A 25287-nucleotide genomic window follows, 5' to 3' on the forward strand; every position below is an offset into this window, starting at 1 on the left:
TCTTCAGAACCTTTTTTTTTTTTTAAGATTCCATATATATGTGTTAGCATATGGTATTTATTTTTCTCTTTCTGACTTAATTCACTTTGTATGACAGTCTCTAGGTCCATCCACCTCACTACAAATAACTCAATTACGTTTCTATTTATGGCTGAGTAACATTGCATTGTACATATGTGCCACATCTTCTTTATCCATTTTTATCAATGGACACTTAGGTTGCTTCCATGTCCTGGCTATTGTAAATAGAGCTGCAATGAACATTGTGGTACATGACTCTTTTTGAATTATGGTTTTCTCAGGGTATATGCCCAGTAGTGGGATTGCTGGGTTGTATGGTAGTTCTATTTTTAGTTTTTTCAGGAACGTCCATACTGTTCTCCATAGTGGCTGTATAAATTTACATTCCCACCAACAGTGCAAGAGGGTTCCCTTTTCTCCACACACTCTCCAGCATTTATTGTCTGTAGATTTTTTGATGCTGGCCATTCTGACTGGTGTGAGGTGATACCTCATTGTAGTTTTGATTTGCATTTCTCTAATGATTAGTGATGTTGAACATCCTTTCATGTGTTTGTTGGCAAGCTGTATATCTTCTTTGGAGAAATGTCTATTTAGGTCTTCTGCCCACTTTTGGATTGGGTTGTTTGTTTTTTTGATATTGAGCTGCATGAGCTGCTTGTAAATTTTGGAGATTAATCCTTTGTCAGTTGCTTCATTTGTAAATATTTTCTCCCATTCTGAGGGTTGTCTTTTGGTCTTGTTTATGGTTTCCTTTGCTGTGCAAAAGCTTTTAAGTTTCATTAGGTCCCGTTTGTTTATTTTTGTTTTTATTTCCATTTCTCTAGGAGGTGGGTCAAAAAGGATCTTGCTGTGATTTATGTCATAGAGTGTTCTGCCTACGTTTTCCTCTAAGAGTTTTATCGTGTCTGGACTTACATTTAGGTCCATTTTGAGTTTATTTTTGTGTATTGTGTTAGGGAGTGTTCAAATTTCATTCTTTTACATGTAGCTGTCCAGTTTTCCCAGCACCACTTATTGAAGAGGCTGTCTTTTCTCCATTGTATATTCTTGCCTCCTTTATCAAAAATAAGGTGACCATATGCATGTGGGTTTGTCTCTGGGCTTTCTATCCTGTTCCATTGATCTATATTTCTATTTTTGTGCCAGTACCATATTGTCTTGATTACTGTAGCTTTGTAGTATAGTCTGAAGTCAGGGAGCCTGATTCCTCTAGCTCCGTTTTTCTTTGCTTTGGCTATTCAGGGTCTTTTGTGTTTCCATACAAATTGTGAAATTTTTTGTTCCAGTTCTGTGAAAAATGCCATTGGTCGTTTGATAGGGATTGCATTGAATCTGTAGATTGCTTTGGGTAGTAGAGTCATTTTCACAATGTTGATTCTTCCAATCCAAGGACATGGTATATCTCTCCATCTGTTTGTATTATCTTTAATTTCTTTCATCAGTGTCTTACAGTTTTCTGCATACAGGTCTTTTGTCTCCTTAGGTAGGTTTATTCCTAGGTATCATACTATTTTCTTATTAACCTTCTGAGGTCTGCAGGACCTGTAGTGCTTTTTCCTGCTTCATTCCTGATATTGGTAATTTGTGTCTTCTTTCCCTTTTTTGGTCAGTCTTGCTAGAGGTTTGTTACTTTTATTGATCTTTTCAAGGGCTGGATTTTGTTTCATGAATTTTCTCTCATTTTTTTTTGTTTTTTTGTTTGCTTTCCCTTTCATTGCTTTCTGTTCATATCTTCTTATTTTCTTCTTTCTGCTTGCTTTGGGATTATTTTTGCTCTTCTTTTTCTAGTTTCCTGAGGTGAGAGCTTAGATTACTCCTTTGAAAATGTTCCTCTTTTCTAATGAAAGCATTAACAGTATAAAATTTCTTCTAAGCGTTGCTTTAAAAATCTCACAAATGTTGATGTGTCGTATGTTCATTTTCATTCAGTTCAGTGTCTGTTTCCCTTGAGACTTCCTCTCTGAACCATGGATTATCTGGAAGTAGGTTGTTTAGTTTTTAAGTATTTGAGATTTTCCTGTTATATTTCTGTATTACACTGGGCAGTGGCAGCTGCCAGATCCCTGAGGCCTGGGGGTCCCTGGGTGGTGCTTGGCCTTCAGCGTGAGAGCAGGGGAAGCTTCGTATGGATCACGGCAGGTGCAGGACAGGTTAGAAATGCCATTCAGTATGTGATGCAGGGCCCTGTGAGTTGCATTCCCTAGACTGCTCAAAGCAGGAGGAAGCCTCAGAACTGAATGTTCAGTGTTGTTTTAATACTTTACCCCCTTCCAGATGCCATATTAGCATTTTAATAGGGCTTTGCAGTCTACAACCCCAGGAGTCACTGTTGCACTCCAGGCTGTGGCTGAGCTCCGAGAAGAGGATGAGGAGCTGATGTAGGTCAGAGGCTCCCCAGGGGTACACCGTCACCAGCAGAGGGCTGAGGCTGCCTCCAGGGCAGACAGGGAGGGTGAAGGATGGAAAGGAACTTGAGGATCATGGGGAGTGGTAGTGCCGTCCCCTGGGAGTGGGAGGAAAGACAGCCGGGGCAGCATGAAGACAGAAATAGATTAATTTGATTCTCTCATGGATGAATGGCTATGTCTGCCCAGAAACAGAGGCGGGTTCCAGAGTTATGACTGTGTTAATTGCCATCCAGGCAGGGACAGGGAGGAAGGACATAGGGATGGGGAGAGGGGTAGGCCAGGAGGAGTGCTCAAAAGCCCTTTCTTCTCTGCGGGAGAAGAGTTAATGGTGCTGGTGGAAGCAGCAGCAGAGTCGGTGGTGGTGAGGGTGGTGTGTGTGCATGTGTAGAAGTGAGGAGGAGCGCTTGGAGTTGGGCCTGAGAACAGCACTAACTATTCTCTCACATCTCACTCTGGCAACTTCAGAGTCTGTGGCTGACTCAGCCAATGCCATGGTCTCCCATGTCCCCTGATCGATCTGAGCTCCAAGGTCCCTCCCCCACCTCACACTCCCTCCAGTGCCCCCCAGGCCACAGGAGACCCTTGTGCCCCCAGCACTGGTCCACCTCAGAGTCTTGACTCCGTTTCCGGTTTTCCCACCCACTCTCCTCTTCCCCAGCTGCTTCACTCTCAGCAGACACTGCACCACCCGGAGACCCCGGTTCCCCCCGGGCGCGTCCCCCTGCTTCTGCGTTCATGACCATCTTGGCTTCTAGGGCTTCTCATTTCTAATCCTTCTCTCCATCATCCTTGAATCTCTTCCTCCCTTATCTTCCCATAGCACCTGCCCAGGAAAACCCCAAATCCCCAAAGCAATCCAGCTGGTCACACCCAGGATGTGGAGGACCACTGAAGAAATCACACTGGTAGGTGTGCGGCGGAGCTTCTCTGGTTCGGTCCCAGGTGGACCAGCTTCCCTGCGCCCAGCGAGCTGCTTCCTCTCTTCGAGACCCCAGGCACTCCTGCTCCCAGACTCTCTGTCCTCAGATGTTCTTACCCCTTTCAGCAAAAGGACCCACTCTCCATGCCTCTGGAATTAACTCTTCTTATGCCCATCTCTGTGCATAACTTTACTTTCCTCCTTCCCCTCCTTTCCAGCAGAATCTAAATCTTGGGATCACATTCCTCCCCCTTTTCAGAACCAGCTAAGTCTCTCCATCAGCCTCCTTCTCACCCTCTTGAGAAACAGAGCCATTTGGGGGTAGAGTTCGCAGGTAGAGCATTTGACTGCAGAAACAGAGCCATTTTCTGAAAGACCATTTACCAAACACCAAATCTCACTGTGACCAAAAAGCCAACTTATTAAAGATCAGTTTGCCAAGTGACCAATTCCACAGACTGCCAAATCCCCCAAAATGTATTTCTCTTAATTACTTACAAAATGTGTCATAATAGGTGTTGCACCGGAAGTTTCAAAAGCCGTTAATGATGCTTTTTAACATTTTGGCCGTTGGTGTTTCTCTAGTTTAGAAGTTTTATTTTTGGTTTCTCCACCACTGTTTTATATTGGATTTATGGGTAAGTGATTCACATTTCTAAAGCTGACTACTTCTCAAAAATTACTTAGAAAAGGTTTTGGTAATGCATGAGCCTTTTTTTTTTTTTTTTTTTTTTTGCGGTACGCAGGCCTCTCACTGTTGTGGCCTCTCCCATTGTGGAGCACAGGCTCAGCGGCCGTGGCTCACGGGCCCAGCCGCTCCGCGGCATGTGGGATCTTCACAGACCGGGGCACGAACCTGTGTCCCCTGCATCAACAGGCAGACTCTCAACCACTGCGCCACCAGGGAAGCCCAATGCATGAGCCTTTAACCTTTGGTTTGCAGAGAAGATAGTTTTGCCCTTCAAGCGTAATTTTACACCAATTTGCAACTTCTCTTTTTCTTTTTCAAAGTGGTTTGGCAGTCAGCCAAATAAATGTTTCTTCTGCATGTTAATTTTCACATATCCATGACAACTTCCCCAATGGCAAAATCCCAAAGTGGGAGCTATAGTTCAATTTAGGCACAAGTCTTTAAATTAGAGTTGACAGTAAACGCAGTTGAGGGAAAATCCATCCACTGGCACCAAATATATATATATTGGGCATTCAAGAAGTGCCCTGCTTCTGAAATATTGAAACCCACATAAGATTGACATTTACCAGAGATGGACTGAGAAATCCACAGGGAAATATCTGGTGAAAATACACCTGAAAACTTGTAAACCAAGCTAAACTACTAAACATATGTGAAAAAGCAAACCAAACCTACAGGAAAGTCTTCAGTGTTGTAGAAACCATAGCACACAAATTTCTATAATTTTTAAAGTAATTGAGCAAAACAACTTTTGGGGGAATTCCAGGGATCACTCATTAGGGAAATGGGTTCTTCAGCAAATTGATTTTCAACAAATCAGTTTTCAATTAATTGGCCTTTGATAAACGGTGATTGGTTATTTATCAAGTTGACCTATTTCTTCAACCTCTCTCTTTCCTGAGTCTTTCCCTCTGGAAGCCATGCGTCAGGTACCTGGTGTTCCCATACCTGCTAGCCTCCTTCCTGTTACAGTCAGTGAATTGGGCTGGAATAGGATGTGGCCACACCAGCCTTTAACCTGGTACTTTGTAACCTCTGCTGCTGGATTCTCCCCCTCATTCACACTCTGATTCTTAGGGCTGTTTTCTTCTCTTCTCTCCACATTGATCTAAGACCCCATCCCTAATTAAGCCCTCTGAACTGTACTCTCAAAAAGTACTTGGGCATGACTGACTTTTACTGAGGTTTGAGGTTACCTGGCCAAGCAGGTAACTTCAAGTGGGATGCCAGTCAACCCAGCTCTGCCAACCTCACTCTTTTTCCTCCAGGCATGCCGCTGGGTCCTCCCCTTTTCAGCCCCTCCTTTTTGCTGTTCATGCTTCTTCCCTCTCTCTGGTCCTTCTTCAATCACTCCTGTTGAGTTTTCTTATAGAACACCGCTCTATCCTACTTAACTGCTTCCACACACAGATGGGAGAAATTCACCTTCCAGAGCCAAGCAGGCTTCAGAAGCTGTTGTGAAAGAAACCTGACTCCTCCTTTGCAAGAGAGAAAAGGTGCTGTATGTCTATATATTGCAATGGAAAGAAACCCTCCATGCATCTACATGCACTGAAATCTCCCACCTTGACACATCCTCTCTCTTGACCTTATATCCCCCTCTCCATCCTGACTTTTTTTCACAGCCAAGTTTCCTGGACCATCTACTGATACTCACCATTTCTCCTTTGTCCCAACCAGTAGACACTTCCTGATCTTTTTCTTTCCTAACCTCCTTGTAACATTTGACATAGTAGATACCTCCTTCCAGAAACTCTTTGTTGTCCAACTGCTCTGGCCAGGGCTTCTCAATCTCTTTTGCGCTGTCCTTTTCTCTTGTTGCCTTCTTAGAGGTCGTTGAGCCCAGCTCTGGCCTCAGGACTCACTTGTTCTATAAGCAGACCCTGGTTGGTCCCACACACCCATGGACTTAACCACCTCTGCTGTGCTGCTACGGGGTCTCAGCTCATTGCCCTGGGTCATGCTCTGGGCAGCTCAGGACAACACTTGGTTGTCTCCTCGGTGTCTAGAATTCAACACCTACAAAGTGAACTCATTCTCTTTCCCCCAAGTATGTGTCCATTGTCTAAGCCAGCAAGCTCCCTTTCCCACCACCACCAAATCCAAGCTGGGCAGAATCTCCACTTTCATGCCTCTGAAAGCCACTTTGTTCTCCCCATCCCACTGCTGCAGGCTGAGCACGAGCGCTCATCACACCCTCCTTGGGGTAAGACCATTGCCCTTGGCCTTCTGATCTTCTAATCCACACCCAACACAGCTGCCAAAGGAATCTTTCCTTAATGCAAAGTTAGTCATACTCTACCTCCCCTGGCTTGACACTATGAGGCTCAGAGCTTTCAAGATGACATTTCAAGCACACAGGGCCTTTTGTAATTTAATATCTTCTCTCTCCAGCTCCCCAGTTCAACGTAGGCTCCATGTCTTCTGGGAAACTTGCCCGACCCCTGCTCCTGCTAGGTGTCCCGTGTCTAGCTAGCAGCCCACATTACTCTGATGAGGGACATCATTGTCTGTGAATTTCTAGAGGCCAGACCTGGTCTAACTCAGCTTCATCTCTCCAGAGTCTAGCTCATGGTAGGCATTCAAAAGTGTTTGATAAAGACAGGAGGGATATCTCAGGCTTCTCAGCTCATCATGTCTCCGTAGAGACCTTGACATTGTACAGGAGGCAGAGATAGGGACCCCTACAGGGAAACCCAAAAGTCCAAGGGTGCTACAACTTGGCTGAGAGACTGCTGAGGACCAAGGCAATCGGGGGAAGTGCAGCCTTCTTCCTACTTGGGAAGATGTAATTTCCATCATTCTGTCTCCCCAGGACTCTGCTCAAGGAGGCTTCTGCCGTGGCAAGTGAAGGTGGTTCTTCTGGAAGGGTCTGTCTTGCTGTGAAGGTAGTCAGTGGTGCTTGGACGGCATAAAGGTGCCACAAACATTTGTTGATTGCACACAGGAAGTGCTTTTGGCTTTGCCTCAAGGCAGGGGCGCATTTTATGTGCCAAGACCTCCCCTTCTGCCCCATTATGCTTGACTTAGAGAGACTCTGGCCCCCTCTTGGTTTGCCTTCTGGGCACTGAGAGGACAAGCATGGTGCTGTGGTGGCAGTTGGAGGGGACATATGATTTAGAGCCTTCTCTGGTGAGGCCACCAGTCCTTGAGGGGCTTCACTGTTGGGCCACTCCTTAGATGCCACTGACCTGTGACCAAACAGTCCAGGAATACTTTCCCAGACCAGTGGCCATTGGGCACCGGTATAGGTGTCACCAAGAGGGGAGCCAAGAAGGAGGTGGCACCTGGTACCCAAATCCAGTGCCACAGGCCAATTCCTCAATCCAAGGGAGACAGGCACCTAACTCACCATGACAGGACAGGACCCTTGCCAAGTCCTTCCTGAGAGGGGAAAGAGCCACTTCCAAATAAACACAAAGCTGGGTTTATAAAACATGGCCTTCCTGGCATCGGTGGTCAGAAGTGACAAGCCTGCCAAAGCCCTGCGATGCATGGCATGCCTGGCATCAATGGCCAGAGGTAATGAGCTTGCCAAAATTCTATGAAAAATAGCTTTCCAAGGTATAGAAACCAAAGGGAAACACTGCAGGTACTTAACTGGCTTGGAGCCACGGTGACTTAACTAGTCTATGGAAAATCAGTCAACATTCACATTAGTCATCAAATTGAAATATCAATAAAGGACTATGCTTTGGTCTAATAGACTAACAAAAATTAACATTTTAATGACAATTTGTAACGTTGGGAAGGATATGGTAAAACTGTTATCTTCACACATTGCTCTTGACAGTATATATTTGTACAGTCTCCCATGGAGAGCAATTTATCATTATCTGTCAAGAATTGCAAGAGTTCATGACCCTCTCTCCAAAGAAAATAAAGCAAGATATGGAGGAAAGTTTCATTAGAGTGCTAATTGTCATTTTGACAGATGTATCAAGTGTTCAAATTATAGTGCATGACAAACGTTTTAATATTGTGTTAGGTATTGAAACGATGACCGTGAGAACAACGTAGCAACATGGAAAAGTGCCTGTGACAATAATAGGACGCAGGTCCGTGTGTGTATATAAGGATGACAAGAGAGTGAAACAACGTTCATAGCAAAGTGGAATCTGAGTCAATCCACCAAAATGATAACTGTGGTTGTGTCTGGGAGTGGAAGCGATGGGGGATTATTTTTTCTTTTTCAAATTTGGTATAATGTGATATAACAACAAAAATTTTTTTTTAGAGATTGGAGGGTTGCCAAGTGGAGATAAAAAAGACAACTGAGAATCCTCTTCAGGTGGGCGGGAAGAAGCCTTTCAGGCAAGAAAGGCAGGGTAGCCTGACCTCCCAGGGCTGGATTTTGCTTTGGTTTGGACAGGGCAGGGTGCAGCCTGGGCACAGAAGCAAGGACAGGCCTTTGCTATACTGCTTTTTCTTGGGATCTTAAGAAGTCTGGGGATGTGACAAGCTGATCTTAATTGGGGAAAGTTTGGAGATCTCACACAAGGCCTGTGTAGGAAGGCTTTTGGCTCTAAAATGGGCAGTCTCTCAACGAATCTGGCATGGGCCCATGAGGACCCCAGGGGGAGCCTGAGGAAGTGATGGTTTCAACACTGGAGAGGCTCCATGGAACCGGTGAGGAAGGAGACCAAGGAGAAGGGATGGGTGAGGGGCGACAGGCAGGGAGCTTTGAGGTTCTCATGGGCAGTGACAGTCACAGTGCCAGGGCTTGGAGGAACAGGAGGAGGCATCCTGGTCCTCCAGTGGGAGGAGGGTGGAGCATGGCTTTGAGATGTACTCATGCTCGTGTCTTAGAGAGCAGGCTCAAGTTGAAGGAGACACTAGGCCAGGTGCATACGGCACACACATAGCCCAAAGCCTAGTGTCAGAATTTTGTGTAGAAAGAGGCAGCTGAACAAATAGATGGATGAATAAGTGAATGCATGAGGCTTTATGCAAAGCACGGGGGTGTGATAACATGGCTGCAACTGTATCTGACATTGCCCCATCTCAACTCACCATGTGTCACAGCAGCTAGCTCTTAGAAACATCAAAACATGTCTTAAATAATCCGTACGGAGAAAATTTATCAACCAGAAAGCATGTATGGAGATGCTGTGGGCTCCTTAGAGCCAAGACTTGTAGGATACAAAGAACCCCAAGACAGAATTATCATCCTATGAGGGGCACCTCATCACTCCCCTACCCCCACACGTAGGTTCTTATTCTTGGGTCTTGTCTGAAATTTTTTAGGGCCAGTGCTACAAAATCAGGGGTATCATATTTGAAATTGACAATCTGTGGGGCAACGGAGAAGGGTCAACCTACAAAGTGAGAAACAAATCTGAATGTAAATCAGGTGAAGGCAAATATCTTTTAGACTTAAGTGCAAACAAGAAAGTATGCAAAATTAGGGGGAAACCATTTTATCTTCGTTATGTGTGTTCTACACTCTCTTTTGCACTGGGACTGACTTTAACTCACCCGTTTATTTGCATCTGGACAAAGAGGAACCTAAAATACTTTCATTATCTTAAGAGAGCGATTAGCCAGCTGAAAAGAATGTTCCTCCTGACAGCAATTAATCTTGGTCAGCCTTCTCTCTGCTCCCAGGCCATTGCTTTGCTGAGTCATTCCACTAAGCAGGGTCCCCAGCCATAGAGCCCAGCTGCCTGCAACCACCATGGAACCTTAGGATCTCACCATTGGGGTTGTTTTCACTGCTGTCACTTTGTTGGTTTGTGTGTGTGTGTGTGTGTGTGTGTGTGTGTCTGTGTGTGTCCTTAGATAAAAAGCATACTATTCATGTAAAATTATGTATTTAGGTAAAAATCCATATTTAAGATAATGTCAGAGCTTAAAATGTGTATAAAATTGGCACATTCTTGGACTCCAAAGAGAAAGAACCTTCCTTTTCATCTGGTTTTAACTTCTGCTTCTAAACAGCTGTTTATTCTGTTTTATAAAGATCTCCAAGCAGAATGCTTAAGCAAAAAAGAGGAAGGAGCAGAATAATAGATATACTGTAACACCAGTTCCATCAACACACACACACACACACACACACACACACACAACCACAGGCACATACACATACACATATACATGAAAAAATCTGAATGGCTTACTAAACCATTGAGAGCCATGATCTCAGGGGCTGTGAAGATAGAGGAAACTCATTTTCTAAATTTTGCTTTTCTCTAATGTATGATTATTTTATATTGAGTTTATATTACTTTTGTAACTAAAACCAATAAAGATTGAATGTTAAAGATGTCAGGCACTAAGACGCTCTTTGCATGAGAGGTTTTCCTAGTGATGAAATATCTTCCTAATTGAACTACATACTTTCTCCCTTACAATTTATTCTCATTTCTTCCTTGTTCTTGTTTTTCCTAGGAATGAAGAAAGTGGTCAGCATCTTCTCTAGATCAGAGGGACTATGCATTTGTCTTTACTTTTTATCATGAAAATTTCAAACGTACCACAAAGAAAGCAGAAGAGTCTAATGGGTCCCTGTGTATCTATCACCGCCTTCTATAACTATCCACTTTCTGCCTTCATCTTTCTTCCACCCCCATCTCAAACAAATTAATTTATAGGCATACAGTTCTTTTTGTTTTTGAAGTAAAATTTATATACCGTGAAATGCATGAAATCTTAACATTAAAAATTTGAAAAATAGATACGTTTGTGTAACTCACATCCTTATCAAGATACAAAACCTTCCCATCACCCAAAAAAAGTGCTCTTGTGCTTTTCACAGTCAATCTCCTCACTTCCCTGACTTTTCACCATATTTAATTTAGTCACCTGTCCTAGAATATCTGTTCATTGCTTTTTAATGTAATAAAACTATTTCCATTATAAAAGCTGTACATGTTAGGGAAAATCTTGAGGGTAAAATAAAACCCTAGAAAAATAGAAAGAAAATTGATAATGAATAGTCCCACCACACAAAGGGAAAAATAGTTAAAAGTTTTGTTTTCTTCTAGTTCCTGGGTGTAAAGTTTTCTTATTTTATATATCTGTGATTGCTTACTTCACATGACTTCCCATAATAATTTCACATTACTCTCATAATAATTTCATAAGATAAGCATCTCTCCTATAATATTGACAAAGGAAAAATAACCTGTCAACCTAGAACTTAATACCCAATAAAAATATCATTCAAAAATGCAGAAGAAATAAAGATTTTTGCAGACATACAAAAGCTGAAAGAATTCTTCAGAAACACATGCACACTGCAAGAAAGTTTAAAGGAAGTCTTTCAGGCAGAAGGTAAATGACATCAGATGGAAATATGGACCTGCATAAAGGAATAAAGAGTACTAGAAATGGTAAATACATGAGTAAATGATAGGAATTTTATCTTATTATTTAACATCTTTAAAAGATCCTCGAGGACATCCAGTCCCAGCCAAGGTGGAGTAGCCCCATTCCCCCCAGGTCCTACCTTCTTACAACTAAAAACCTCTGGATGTAACACAACATAGCAAACAAAAGACAACTCTGAAAAGGGTCAGAAAGAATAAAGTGAACTGCCTAAGGGATGCAGGACTTGAGGAACAACACAGCAGTGGGTTCCCTGTTTGGTTTTTTAGAAAACTTTGTGTTTGTGTGTTTGTTTTGTCTCCTACACATCCTGGATGGGGTACCCAAAACTGTCAACAGGCACAGACAAAAAAGCTCTAAGAAAAGTCTGCTTCCCTAGCTAAAGAACCAGTAAAAGGTGACATAACAATAGAAACTCTTGTTTGATCATATTTGCCCTACTTAAGCCAAACACCAATGGAATCCTGTGCCCCCTTCCCCCTCCCCTCCATCCTGCTCAGAGGATTCAGTCAGGCTGAGTGGGGGCTCATGGTCCACTCCCGTTATGGCAGAAGCAGGTGGCACTCCAAGTCCCCCGCTGGGGTTGCACTAGAAGGGTCCATTAGGGAGCTGAACCTCCTCCCCCCACCTGGCACCAACAAGACTGACTGAGTCAGTGTGGGGTGACGCTGGTTGGAGCTCTGCTTTTCTACAGCTGGTGTCAGCAGGGCTCAGAGAGAAGCTGAGCATCCACCCCCACCTGGCAGCAACAAGGTAGAATGAAGTGGTGTGAGGGACACTGTGTCAACAGGGCATAGAGGGGGCTGAACTTACACTCCCCTCAGTGCCAGCAAGAGGATGTGAGTAGATGCTCCATTTTTCTCAGGAAGGTACCAGCTGGGCTGAGAGGGGGGAATTAAACATACACCCCTACCACTATACCTAAACAGGGTGACTCGCCTGCTAAAAAAAAAGGTTAACTAGAATCCAGAGTCACAGAACATAGTAGCCAAAATGTCCAGGATATAATAAAAAATCACTTGTCACACCAAGAACCAGGAAAATCACACTTGAATGAGAAAAGACAATCAACCAATGCTTACACCACGATGACTCAGATGTTGGAATATTCTGAAGAGTGTTTTAAAGCAGCGATTATAAAAATTATGCAATGAGCAATTTAAAACACTCTTGAAACAAAAGAAAAAACTAGAAAATCTAAGTGAAGGAATATAAGCTATTAAAGAAATAAACAGTTGGAAATGATAAAACTGAAAGATACAATAACCAAAATAAAAACCCAAAGGATGGGCTCAATAGTAGTTTAGAGACAACAGGGAATGAATGAGTGAGTTTGAAGATGGATAACTGGAAACGACCCAATCTTAGTAATAGAAAAGGAAATAGGCTGAAAAAAGAAATGAACAGAGTCTGAGAGATCTGTGTGATGATAACAAAAGATCTAGCATTGGTATCATGAGCATCCCAGAAAAGAGGAGAAAAGTGTGCAGCTGAAACAAGTATTCAAGTAAATGATGGCTAAAGATTTCCCAAATTTGACAAAAGGCAAAACCTACAGATTCAAAAACTGGAACAAATCCTGAACAGGATACAGCCAAAGAAATCCTCACTAAGACAAATTATAGTTAAATTTCTGAAAATTAAAGACAAAGAAAAAAGTCTTGATAGAGGCTAAAGAGCAGTAAGGTATTGCTTATAAAACTATTCAAATGACAGCCATTTCTCATCTGAAACCATGGAAGCCAGGAAGAAGTGGTACAGCATTTTACAAGTACTGATAGAAAAGAATTAAGAATTTACTTGTAAAATTCAAAAGAATTGTAAAATTCAAAAAGAATTGTAAAATTCAAAAGAATTCTACTTCCAGCAAAACTATTCTTGCCGTATCTGAATCTAATTCTGATACTTGCTCAGTCTCTTCAAACTGTGGGCTTTGGGGTGGATTTTTTCCTCTTAATATGCCTTGAAACTTTTTCTTGATAGCCAGGCAGGATATACTAGATAAAACAAGTTGAGATAAATAGGTCTTCAGTAATGTGGTAGTAAGAGGTAAGGTGTAGGGGGAGGGGAGCATTCTATGGTCCTGTGATTAGGTCTCAGTCTTAGTGATCCTGTGCCTCTGAACTGTGAACTTCACAACTGCTTCCCAGTCTATCTCCCCCTCCTCACCCCCCACCTTACATGGGACAGGATGGCTAGAGTGGCCTGGAGTTGGGTATTTCCCTTCCCCCAGGTTGGTTAGGCTCTGATAAAACCCTAATAGTTTAGGCTCTGGTAAAATAGTTTCACTTGAGGGCAGGTCTTGTTAAGAACAGAATGTTCTGACTTATTTCAAAATAGTTCCTTTTCCATCCCCCGATGGAAAAACAAGGGAATTTTTCTCTGATGTTCACGGTAAAAACCTGTTTGAGTTCCTGGAAATACTACTTTTGTTTTTGTTTGTTTGTTTGTTTAAGGCATTTTATTTATTTATTTATGCCTTTTTAAAATTTAAGGCATCTAAGCACTGTTCCATAGGTGTTCAAATCAAGTCTGAAAGCCCTTGATCTAATTTAATACAGAAACTTTGTGTGGAATTGTGACAAGCAAAAGGCTGATTTGTAGTTTGGAGACGGAGCTTGCTAGGAATGTATATTTCTCGTTATGAAACATCTCAACAGGATTCATTAATAAATGCTAATAGCTTCTTTTCAAAAAAAATCTTAAGATTTTGTATTTATTCTATCAAAGAAATGGTCTGACTTCTTAGTATCATCCACATAAAATGAAAATGAGCTATGTTTAAGACTTACAGGAAACAAGGTAAGTGGGCTTACCTGGAGATAATATTTACAAAAGTGTGCGGGCTCCCTATGATAGGTCTCCCTGGAGTTTTTGACCCTAAGACTTGTCCGCACTGAGCCTCCAGCTATTCAGGTTTTCTTACCCTGGCTCTGGTTCCTGCAGAGATTTCTGCTCCCTCGGGAATTTTTGCTCCCATAAGAAGTGATTCTCACTATTTGCTTATCTGTCTTTTCAATTTTGGGAGATGTGGTTTGCCTTGTGATCTCATTTCTCTGAAAATCAAAGAGTTGCTGATTTTTCAGTTTGCTCTGCCTTTTGCTTGACGTTAGGACAGAGTGATGACTTCCAAGCTCCTTATATGATGAACTGGAAACGGAAGTCAAACTCCTTTTTAGGAATAAAGGTAAAATAAAGGCATTCTCAGATGAAGGGAAACTAAGAGAATATGTCACCAGAAGACCTACCCTTAACGAATGACTGAAGGAAGTGCTCGAAACAGAGAGAACATGATAACAGAAGACTTCAGGACCTCGGGAGGAAATAAAGAAAAGTAAGCATGACTATAAACATAATTGACTATGTGAACAAAAATAATAATGATTAGAATGATACTTATAAATATATGTACATATAAAATGAATGACAAAAATAAAATCAAGGCCAGGAGGGGAGAAGTGGAGGTATCGTGTTGTGAGCTTCTTTTACTACATGGGAAGGGGTATAATATCACCTGAAAGTAGACCTCATAAATTAAATATGTATTCTATAAACACTAAGGAATACTAATATAACACAACAGAGAGAACAAATAAGGCAACAAAAGAGGTAAAATTTAGTCATAAAAATATCCAATTAATCCAAAAGAAGGTAGAGAAAAAGTAAGGGGGGTGGGCAAAGAGCAGATGGGATAATTTTTGGAAAAAATAGCAAGATGACAGGATTAAACCTAATCATATCAATAATTACATTTAATGTAAATGCTCTAAATATCTCTAATAAAATGCAGAGTTTGTGAAATTAGATCTTTTTAAATAGCAGTTCCAACTGCATGCTACTTATAAGAAATGTATAAATAGGTTAAAAGAAAAAGGATGGGAAAAGATATACAATGTGAACATTAATAAAAAGAATCTGAGCGGCCATATAAATATAAAAGTAGATTTCAAGCAAAGAATATCATCAAGGATAAAGAAGGACATCTCAAAATGATAAAGGGCTCAATTTTTCAAGAGAACATAACAATCCTAAATAAATGTATGTGCATCTAATAAAAGAGCTTCAAAATACTGAAGCAGAAATTGGCAAAACTATAAGGAGAAATAGATAAATACACGTTTAGAGTTACAGATTTCAATACCTTTCTCTCAATAATTGATAGACAAGTAAACAGAAAATCAGAAAGGATGTAGAAGACTCGAACAATAGTATTAATAAAATTTAGCTACTTGGCATTTATAGAATACTTCACCCAGAAACAACAGAATGCACATTTTTTACAAGGGCACTTGGAACATTTTCTAAGATGTAATATATTCTGGGCCATAAAACAATGCTTAACTTTAAATAAATTCAAGTTATTAAAAGTATGTTTTCTGAAAAAAAATTACAATTAAAATAGAAATCATTAACAGAAATGTATCTGGAAAATTCCCAAATATTTTGAAACTAAATAATTCATTTTTCAATAACTCATTGGTCAAATAATAAATCAAAAGGTAAAAAAAAATTATTTTCACATAATGAAAATGAAAACACCCAATATCAACCTTTGCAAGATGCCACTATAGTAATCTTAGAGGGAAACTTATGGCATGACATGTCTGTTTTAGAACAAAGGAAAGATCTTGAGTCAATGGCCTCAACTCACACTTGAAAAAAGCAGAAAAAGAAGAGCAAATCAAACCCAAGTAAGGATTAAAAGGGAAATAATAAAGATCAAAGTGAAAAATCTATGAAATAGAAAAACAATAAAGAAAAGTCAATAAACCAAAAGCTAGTATTTTAAGTAGATCAACAAAATTTAAAGACCTCTTGTCAGACTGATCAGGAAAAAAGTATTAAGACAGAAATTACTCAATATCAGGAATGATAAAGATGACATCACTCAGATTCTACAGATATTAAAAGGATAATAAGAAAATATTATGAACAACTTTAAGCCTATAAATTAGAAAACATAGATGAAATGGACAAATTCCTTTAAAGACACAAATTATCAGAGCTCACTTAAAATACAATAATAATATGAATTGCCCTCTATCTATGGAATAAACTGAATTGTAGTTAAAATGTTCTCATGAAGAAAACTGCAGGCTGAGATGGCTTCACAAGTGAACTCTACCAAACTTTAGGGAAGAAGGAATAACAATCTTATAAACTCTTTAAGAAAATTGAAGTGAATACTTCCAGTTCATTTTATGAGTCCAGCATTGCCCTGATTCCAAAGCCAAGCAAAGAAAACCATAGACAAGTAACTTTCATGAGCAAAATTTTTAAAGAAAATTTTGCAAATTTAATCCAACAATATATAAAAAGGATAAAACATCATGGCCACATGGGGTTTATCCCAGGAATGCAAGGTTGGTTTGATATGCAAACCCTAATCAATACAAGTCACTATATTAACTACAAGAGAAAAACCATTTGATCATCTCTATAGGATGCAGAAAAAACTTGGCCAGTTTTAACACCCATTCCTGATTAAAAACTTAGAAAACTAAGAACAGAAAAGTACTTTCCATCCTGTGTAAGGTCAGCTATGAAAAACCTACAATTGATATCATATTTCATGATGAAAGATGAAAATCTTCTCACCCTAATGTCATGAACAAGGCAAGGATATCTGTTCTCACTACTCTTTTTCAAGATAGTACTGGAAGTGCTAACCAGCACAAAAAGACAAGAGAAAGAAATAAAAGGCATGGACTGTAAAGAGCCACAGTTGGCATAATTATGCGTGTATGAAGTTGTCAAGAATCTACAAATAAAACACTAAAAAGTGAATTTAGCAAGCTTGCAGGCCACAGGACACTATAAAATATTATTGTATTTCTATGTGCCATATACCCAAAATACACACACACACACACACACACACACACACACACACACACACACTCGGACAGCTACTTTTTGACAAAGGTGCAAAAGCAATTAAATGGAGAAAAGACAGCCTTTTCAACAAGTGACACTGGAACAAGTGGATGCCCATGTGCAAAAGAATCAACTTGAGTTCATCACATGCACCATATAAAAATAATTTAAGATGGATTATAGACCTCAATGTAAAATCTGAAACTATAAACCTCTAGATGAAAAACATAGGAGAAAATCTTTGTGATCTTGAGTTAGGTGAAGAGTTTTTAGCTACGACACCAGATACACAATCCATAAAAAATAAATTGATAAATGGAAATTTATCAAAATCAAAAACTTGTGCTCTTTGAGTGACACTATTTAGAGAAAGAAAAGACAAATCACAAATTGGGAGAAAATTTTTGCCACGTATATATCTGATAATGCACTTATGTCTAGAATATATAATGAACTCTCAAAACTCAATAGTAAGAAAATAGCCCAATTAAAAATAAAATGGACAAAAGATTTGGACAGACATTTTCCCAAAGAAGTTATATGGATGGCAATGAGCACATGAAAACATGCTTAACATCATTAGTCATTAGGGAAATGCAAATTAAAATCACAATATGATACCATTACACATATTTCAGAATGGCTAAAATTAAAAAGACTGACCATACCAAGTGCTGCAGAGGATGTGGAGGATCTTAATCCTGATACACTGCTAGTGGGAATGTAAAATGATACAACCATTTCGGAAGTTTAAAACTTCTCAAAAAGTTAAACATTTACCACGTGTCCCAGACATTCAATTCCAAGAGAAAAGGCAGCAGATGTCTACACAAAGACTTGTACACAGATGTTCATAGCAGCTTTATTTGTAATAGCACCAAACTGGCAACAACCAAAATGTCCATCCACAGATGAATGGAAAAACAAATTGTGGTACATCTGTACAATGGACCACTTCTCAGAAAAAAGAAAAGAAAAAGAAAAAAGAAAGAAATGATTTATTGATAAACACAATATGGATAAATCTCAAAAATAACTATGTTGATACAAATAACAAATGCTGGAGGGCATGTGGAGAAAAGGGAACCCTCCTACACTGTTGGTGGGATTGTAAATTGGTGCAGCCACTATGGAGAACAGTATGGAGGTTCCTCAGAAAACTAAAAATAGAATTACCATATGATCCAGCAATCCCACTCCTGGGCATATACCCAGACAAAACTATAATTCAAAAATATACACGCACCCCTATGTTCATAGCAGCACTATTCATAATAGGCAAGACATGGAAACAACTTAAATGTCCATCGACAGATGAATGGATAAAGAAGATGTGGTACATGTATACCATAGAATATTACTCAGTCATAAAAAAGAAAGAAATAATGGAATCTAAAATATGACACAAATGAACCTATCTATGAAACAGAAACAGAATCACAGGCACAGAGAACAGACTGGTAGTTGCCAAGGGGGAGGGGGTGGGGGGAAGGATGGAGTGGGAGGTTGAGATTAGCAGATGTAAGCTTTTACATATGGAAAGGATAAACAACAAGGTCCTATGGTATAGCACAGAGAACTATATTCAATATCCTATGATAAACCATAATAAAAAAGAATATTAAAAAAAGGTATATATGTATAACTGAATCACTTTGCTGTACAGCAGTAGTTAACACAACGTTGTAAATCAACTATACTTCAATAAAAAATAAGTATAAATTAAAAAAATAATGTTGAGTGAAAGAAGTCAGGCCAAAAAAAAAGACTACATACTGTATATTCCATTTATATAAAACTATAGAAAATGAAAATCTACAGTGACATGAAACAAATGAATAGGGATGGAGGGGAAAGAGAAGGGAAGCCTGGGAGAGATTACAAACGTACAGGGGGTGATGGAGATGTTTACTATACAGATTGTTGTGATGGTTTCATGGATGTATACATATGTGAAAACTTACTTTGTATACTTTAAATATGTGCAGTTTTTTGTATGTCTATTATACTGCAGTGAAGCTGCTTTAAAAAAAATAAATAAGGCCACAGAAAGTAGCAGGACTTTACTCTCATAAGACTGTACTCTATCTGGTCTGCAAACAGGTGCACACAAAATCTGCACACTTAGCTGGAGCCTACCTGACAACACCTCTGCAACATTATGCAAATCTCCCTGAGAAAGAAACAATAATTACGTTAGAAACCACCAGAACGTGGTTGTTTCCACATACATTTTTTTGTTTGTTTTCAGATCTGGGTTGTCTTTAGCATGTGGCTGTCAGTTAACCCAACTCGGGGCTTTTCTCTTTGGTTTAGAGAATCTGAAATTGAGCTCTGCTGGGGTTAGGTCCATGTGGTGGTTCATGGGTGTGGAAAGTACCTACAGCTGACCACAGACTAGAGTTCCCTACAACTACATTAGTCTCGGAACTAACTATTGTCTCCTAAGTTGTTTGTTCTTTTTTAAAAAAATCCCATGGTCTTCATTTTAATTGCTCTTAACTCATCTATAAAATATGCTTCTTTTCTGTTCTTGTCAGTTCCTAACTTCAGATTTTTCTTTCTGCACTCCGGGGGAGATCTTGCTCTCACTAAAGAATGATTCCAACATCATGTTCAGACTCTCCTTCCCTTTTGTGCTTCCCTGAGCAGACCTCCCAACCCAGCTGCTGTGAAGGGGCCCAGATCTAAGGGCTGTTCTTGGCACCCCAAACGTGTCAAGTCTTGTCACTAAGGTGGCCCCGTCGGGGCATAGCCATCTAAAGCAACAGTCTACTTCTTATCAGCAAATCTTGTGCTTCAACAAAGCCTTTTCTAGAATTAACCACACCATGGTGAGGTGGGGAGGAGGGCCGGAGCACCCCTGGGCCTGGGTTTACATAACCCCTCATCAGCTCTGCACCTCACCTCTGTTTTGCAGCATGCTCAGGGAACCACTGGACTTTGTATCTGTGGAAGAAGGGAGAAGAGACCACTGACTGCATTTCTGTCCCTGGGCTGAAAAGGATGCTATGTCAGAGAACCATTCCAGCAAACTTCAAAGGTCAGTATCACCCCATGTGACAGATGAAGCTCAGAGAGCCTCAGCAGCTCACATGCCCCGGGTCTCAGTGGGACGGGGCAGGGCAAGGATTCGAACCCAGGCCAGAGGACCCACATGCGTTCCTCAGCTCAGCATGCTGCCTCACCATGACTGCTGGGTCACCACCACTCTCCATGACCACCTGTTCATTGCTCTGCACTACTGCCAGGTCACTATTCCCCACTGGTCTTATCCTCCAGGTTCCCCTATAAATAAACCCATTTGTCCATGAAGTCAAGGAGGCAGGCAGGGGCCCTTCACATAGAACCTTTTAGGCTGTGGTAAAGAGTTTAGACTTTAGTCTAAGAGAGGGTTTTGCTTAGAAGGAGAGATATGATCAGATCCTTCAAGAAAAGATGCTTACAAGACTAGGAAACAACCTAAATGTCCATCGACAGATGAATGGATAGAGAAGATGTGGTACATATATACAATGGAATATTACTCAGCCATAAAAAGGAATGAAATAATGCCATCTGCAGCAACATGGATAGACCTAGAGATGATCATACTAAGCAAAGTAAGGCAGAAAGAGAAAGACAAATACCGTATGATATGACTTATATGTAGGACCTAAAGTATGACACAAATGAACTTATCTAAGAAACAGAAACACTCACAGACATAGAGAACAGACTTGTGGTTGCCAAGGGGGAAGAGGGTGGGAGAGGGTTGGGCTGGGAGTTTGGGAGGAGCAGATGCAAACTCTTATATATAGTATGGATAAACCACAAGGTATAGCACAAGGAACTATATTCAATATCCTGTGATAAACCATAATGGAAAAGAAAAAAAAAACAGAAAGAAAGGATGCTTAGGGACCAGTCCAGGCTCCACTGCAGTAGCCCAGGCAAGAGATGATAGTGTCTTGGACTTGAGTGGTGATAATAAGAATGAAAAAACGTGGAGACACTTAGAAATTGTTTCAGAGGTAGAGTCAAACTAGATTTGTTGAAGAACTAGATGTGGGGAGTGGGGATAATGAGCAGAACCAAGGCTGACTCGCAGGATTTTGTCTTCAGAAATTTGAAAAACCAAGACAAACAAGAGTGAGGTAAAATCAGACTTGGGAAAATCTTGTGCTTCGTTTGGGACAAATCTAAATTAGAAATGCCTGCTGAAATAGAAGTAGAGTAGACCATGGAATATATGAGTATGGACTCTGGATGGATATAGAAATTCAGGAGTCATGAACACATTGATTGTAAACAGAAAGCCATGAGAGTGGATGAGATCACCAAGGGAGACATTGTGCATAGAGAAGAAAGAGGGGTAAGAAATGAACCCTGGACAGGGCAGCACTTAGAGCAGAGGCAACAGATGCAGCCAAGAAGACTAGGAAAGAACAGTCAGTGCAGGAGGAGGAAAGCAAAGAGCGTGTGGTGTTCTGGAAGCAAAGAGAATAAAGGACATCAGAAAAGAGGTGTGGTCAGTTGTGTCAAATCAGATGAAGACAGACTTGTCCACTGAATTTGGTAGCAACAAATCATGGCAGCCTGCCATATAAATGGTTATATCTAAAAATATCTAGAAAATATTGTTCATCCTCCACACATTAATAAGCACTATGTGTGAGATATGCTCTCAGGTACTGGGAAACAGAGATTCATAAGACATGGTCTCTGTTCTCAAGGAGTTTACAGTGTCGAGAAAGAAAGAGGCAATAGCCACTATTGATACTGCAACAGCCCTGTACGTCAGTTTGCCAATAAGGACACTGCAGCAGGGAGAGGTCAAGGGATGCCTCAGATATTCGACGACAAAGCCCAGGCTTAAATGTAACATCCAAATAGGAATTCGGTAAGGTGACAGCAGTGATTTGACAAGTTAACAACAGTTTGGCCAGAAAGCAAACGTTTGCAGTTGAGGCAGACTTCAGCAAACAGGGAAGATGCTTTCCACTGAGATGTGTTCCGGTTGGTGGAAGACTGTGTAAATTAGGTAGACTGAGGGAAAGACTAATTGATTTAGGAGCATACAATCAAGACAACTGGATAGCCTAGTGAAGCTCGCAGAAAACAAGAATATAAAAGTATAAGGAAGATAAAATTAGATTTAACTTGATGGCCATTGTGTCTGAGTAGAAAATGATGTATAAACGAAGACAGCAGAGTGACAAAGACAAGCTGCAAAGTAGGAACCCAGGGGCAGGAATATGTTAAGTCCAGAAAAAACATAATGATCTGCTTTTCCATGTGGGATTATAAAAGGTTTTAACTGAACACCAGCTAAAATGGCAAAAGAAAAACAGACTGCAAAGAAAACTCAAGAAACCCACCGAAGAGGGAACTTGGGGGCCCAGTACATACTTGCGGATCCCTAACCTTCCCCATCAGCAACATATGCATGTAATATACATTAAATAAAAGTGAGGTTGAGAGTTGTTTGCCCAAACTCCATTAGCTGACATTATATCTCAGAATCCCTATTGATTTTGCCAGAAATATAACTACTGTAATGGATCTAGAAAATGCCTAAATGGTATTTTCCATCTGAAAATTGTTCTAATTAACTTTTGATCTTTTGTCCAGTTAGACTTTAAAAATTTCTTATGTCAAATCTATTTCTCCTCATCATAATAGAAGAAACTTGTGTCTTCATTTTTAATACCTAGTTGCTTTGAAGATTTTTTTAATACTGAATTTTCATTCTTATCTTTTGGACCGGTTATTTGAAAAATTATGATTTTAATGCAGATAATCTGGAAGGGATAAAAGTATAACTCCGAGTAATTTTCATACTGCTGCCAGTAGAAAAGTAATGCCAATCTATTTTGGCAAAAAATATTTTTAATGGGCAAAAGACTTGAGTGACCAGATGCCTCATAAAAGAAGATATCTAAATGGCCAATAAGCACGTGAAAATGTTCTCAACCCATTATTCATGAGAGAACTCTAAATTAAAACCACACATGAAATATCACCATAAATCCACTCAAATGGCTAAAGTTAAAGAGGTGGACAATACTAAACGTTGGTAAGATGTAGAAAAAGCAGAGCTCTCACGGCTGGTAGGGATGCAAAATGGTACAAGACCACTGAAAAATTTTTGGCATTTTCTAGTAAAATAAACATTTCCCTCCTGAATCACCCAGCAACTCCACTCCTAGGAATTTATCAAAGAGAAGTAATAGTAAATGTCCACCAAAATGTTTATAAGTTTAATTTGTGATAGCTAAAAATAAGACACAACCCATATATCCATTAAATGTCTATCAAGACACACTCTAAATTGCAGTGTAGCCATACAATGGAAAACAACTTAGCAATGAAAAAGAGCAAACTACTAAGATCCATGTAATTTAAATTTGGATGAATCTCAAAAACATTATGCTGAGTGAAAGAAACTGAACACAGAAAGACTATATTGTGTGATTCCATTTTTATGAAGTTCAAGAACAGGCAAAACCAATACTATGATGATAGAAGTCAGATAGTAGTTACCTCTGGGGAGATGTTGACTGAAAGGGCCAGGAAGGAACCCCCTGGGGTGATGGAACTGCTCTGGATCATGATCTAGGTGGGAATGCATAAGTAAGATTTGCACATTTTACTGTATGTAATGTATATCTCAATTTTAAAAAATATAGAATGAATCACAGATGTAGAAAACAAACATATGGTTACCAGGGGATAAGGCAGGGAGGGGGGTGATAGATTGGGAGACTGGGATGGACATATACACACTACTATATATAAAATAGATAACTAATAAGAACCTGCTGTATAGCCTAGGGAAGTCTACTCAGTACTCTGTAATGGCCTATATGGGAAAAGCATCCAAAAAAGAGTGGATATATGTATATGTATAACTGATTTACTTTGCTGTACACCTGCAACTAACACAACATTGTACATCAACTATACTCCAATAAAATTTTTTTTAGAAAAAATATACAATGAAATAAAGGTCGGGGGCAGGGAGCTATGGTTTTTTCATTTTCTACCATGTGCCAGAAGGGATCTCTTCTGGGGAGGCTGAGCCTCCAATAGCTTGCAGAACTGATCCAGGCCCAGAACTGACTTAGAACCAAAGTCTGGCTGGTCTTCTCTTCAGTGACTGAGAGCAAGGCCTCTCTCGACTTGAGAGCACCCCAGCTCCAGCCTGTTGATCTGCAAGTGATGACAGGTTTCTCTGTAGAAAGTGCTGGAAGGCTGCCCCTCCCTTCATAGCTGGTCTCAGAAGCCATCGATAGCACCTAACCACAGCCCAGAGGACTCTCCACGCCTGGCTGTAATTAGATAACAGCAGGGTGACCTCTCAGGGGAGAAGCAGGTTTGCTTTGAGACTTCATGCATTGAGCCAGGACCACTTGCCCCTGCTGGTCTTCTTGAGCAGAACTGGGTGTCAGCGGCCATGGGCACAATTCTTATTTATTGGGTTACACTGGCCCAGGCCTATGATCGGGAGCTTTCTTTCTCATGTGCTAGTGCCTTTAACCCTCATTGTAGGTCAGGACTCTTACCCCCAGTGGTAGAGGCCACTCATACTAGAGGGCTGGTCCGTGAGTTCAAATCTCTCTCTCCTTCTCCTTCCCCCATTTCCTACCTCTCTCCCTCTCTCTCTTCAACTCCATTTTTCTCTGTACTGACTTTATTCTCTGGACCACTTTCTTGCCTGCTCCTGACTTCTTGATTTCAGAATAAGAGAACTTCTCTGGCCCAGGGTCCATACCAGTTATCCCCAAAGGACTCTTATTGAGCCAGGCCAGGGCCAATCACTGCAGCTCAGGCACGGGGCTTTTTGATTGGTTGGTTGGGTTACGGGCTCACCCCCTTGACTGACAGTCCCACCCCTGCAATGGGGGAAAGGGCCGAGCCAGACAGAAAGCTAGGCCATGCATACAGAGGAGTTTCCAGTGTCCATTCCATGTGCCCATTTCACAGACAGGCACCCAAGTACCTGAGCCCAGATAGTGTAACCGTAAGTAACAGAACAAAGATTTGAGACC

This window comes from Hyperoodon ampullatus, assembly GCF_949752795.1.
Source record: "Hyperoodon ampullatus genome assembly, chromosome: 15".
Lineage (NCBI taxonomy): Eukaryota > Metazoa > Chordata > Mammalia > Artiodactyla > Ziphiidae > Hyperoodon > Hyperoodon ampullatus.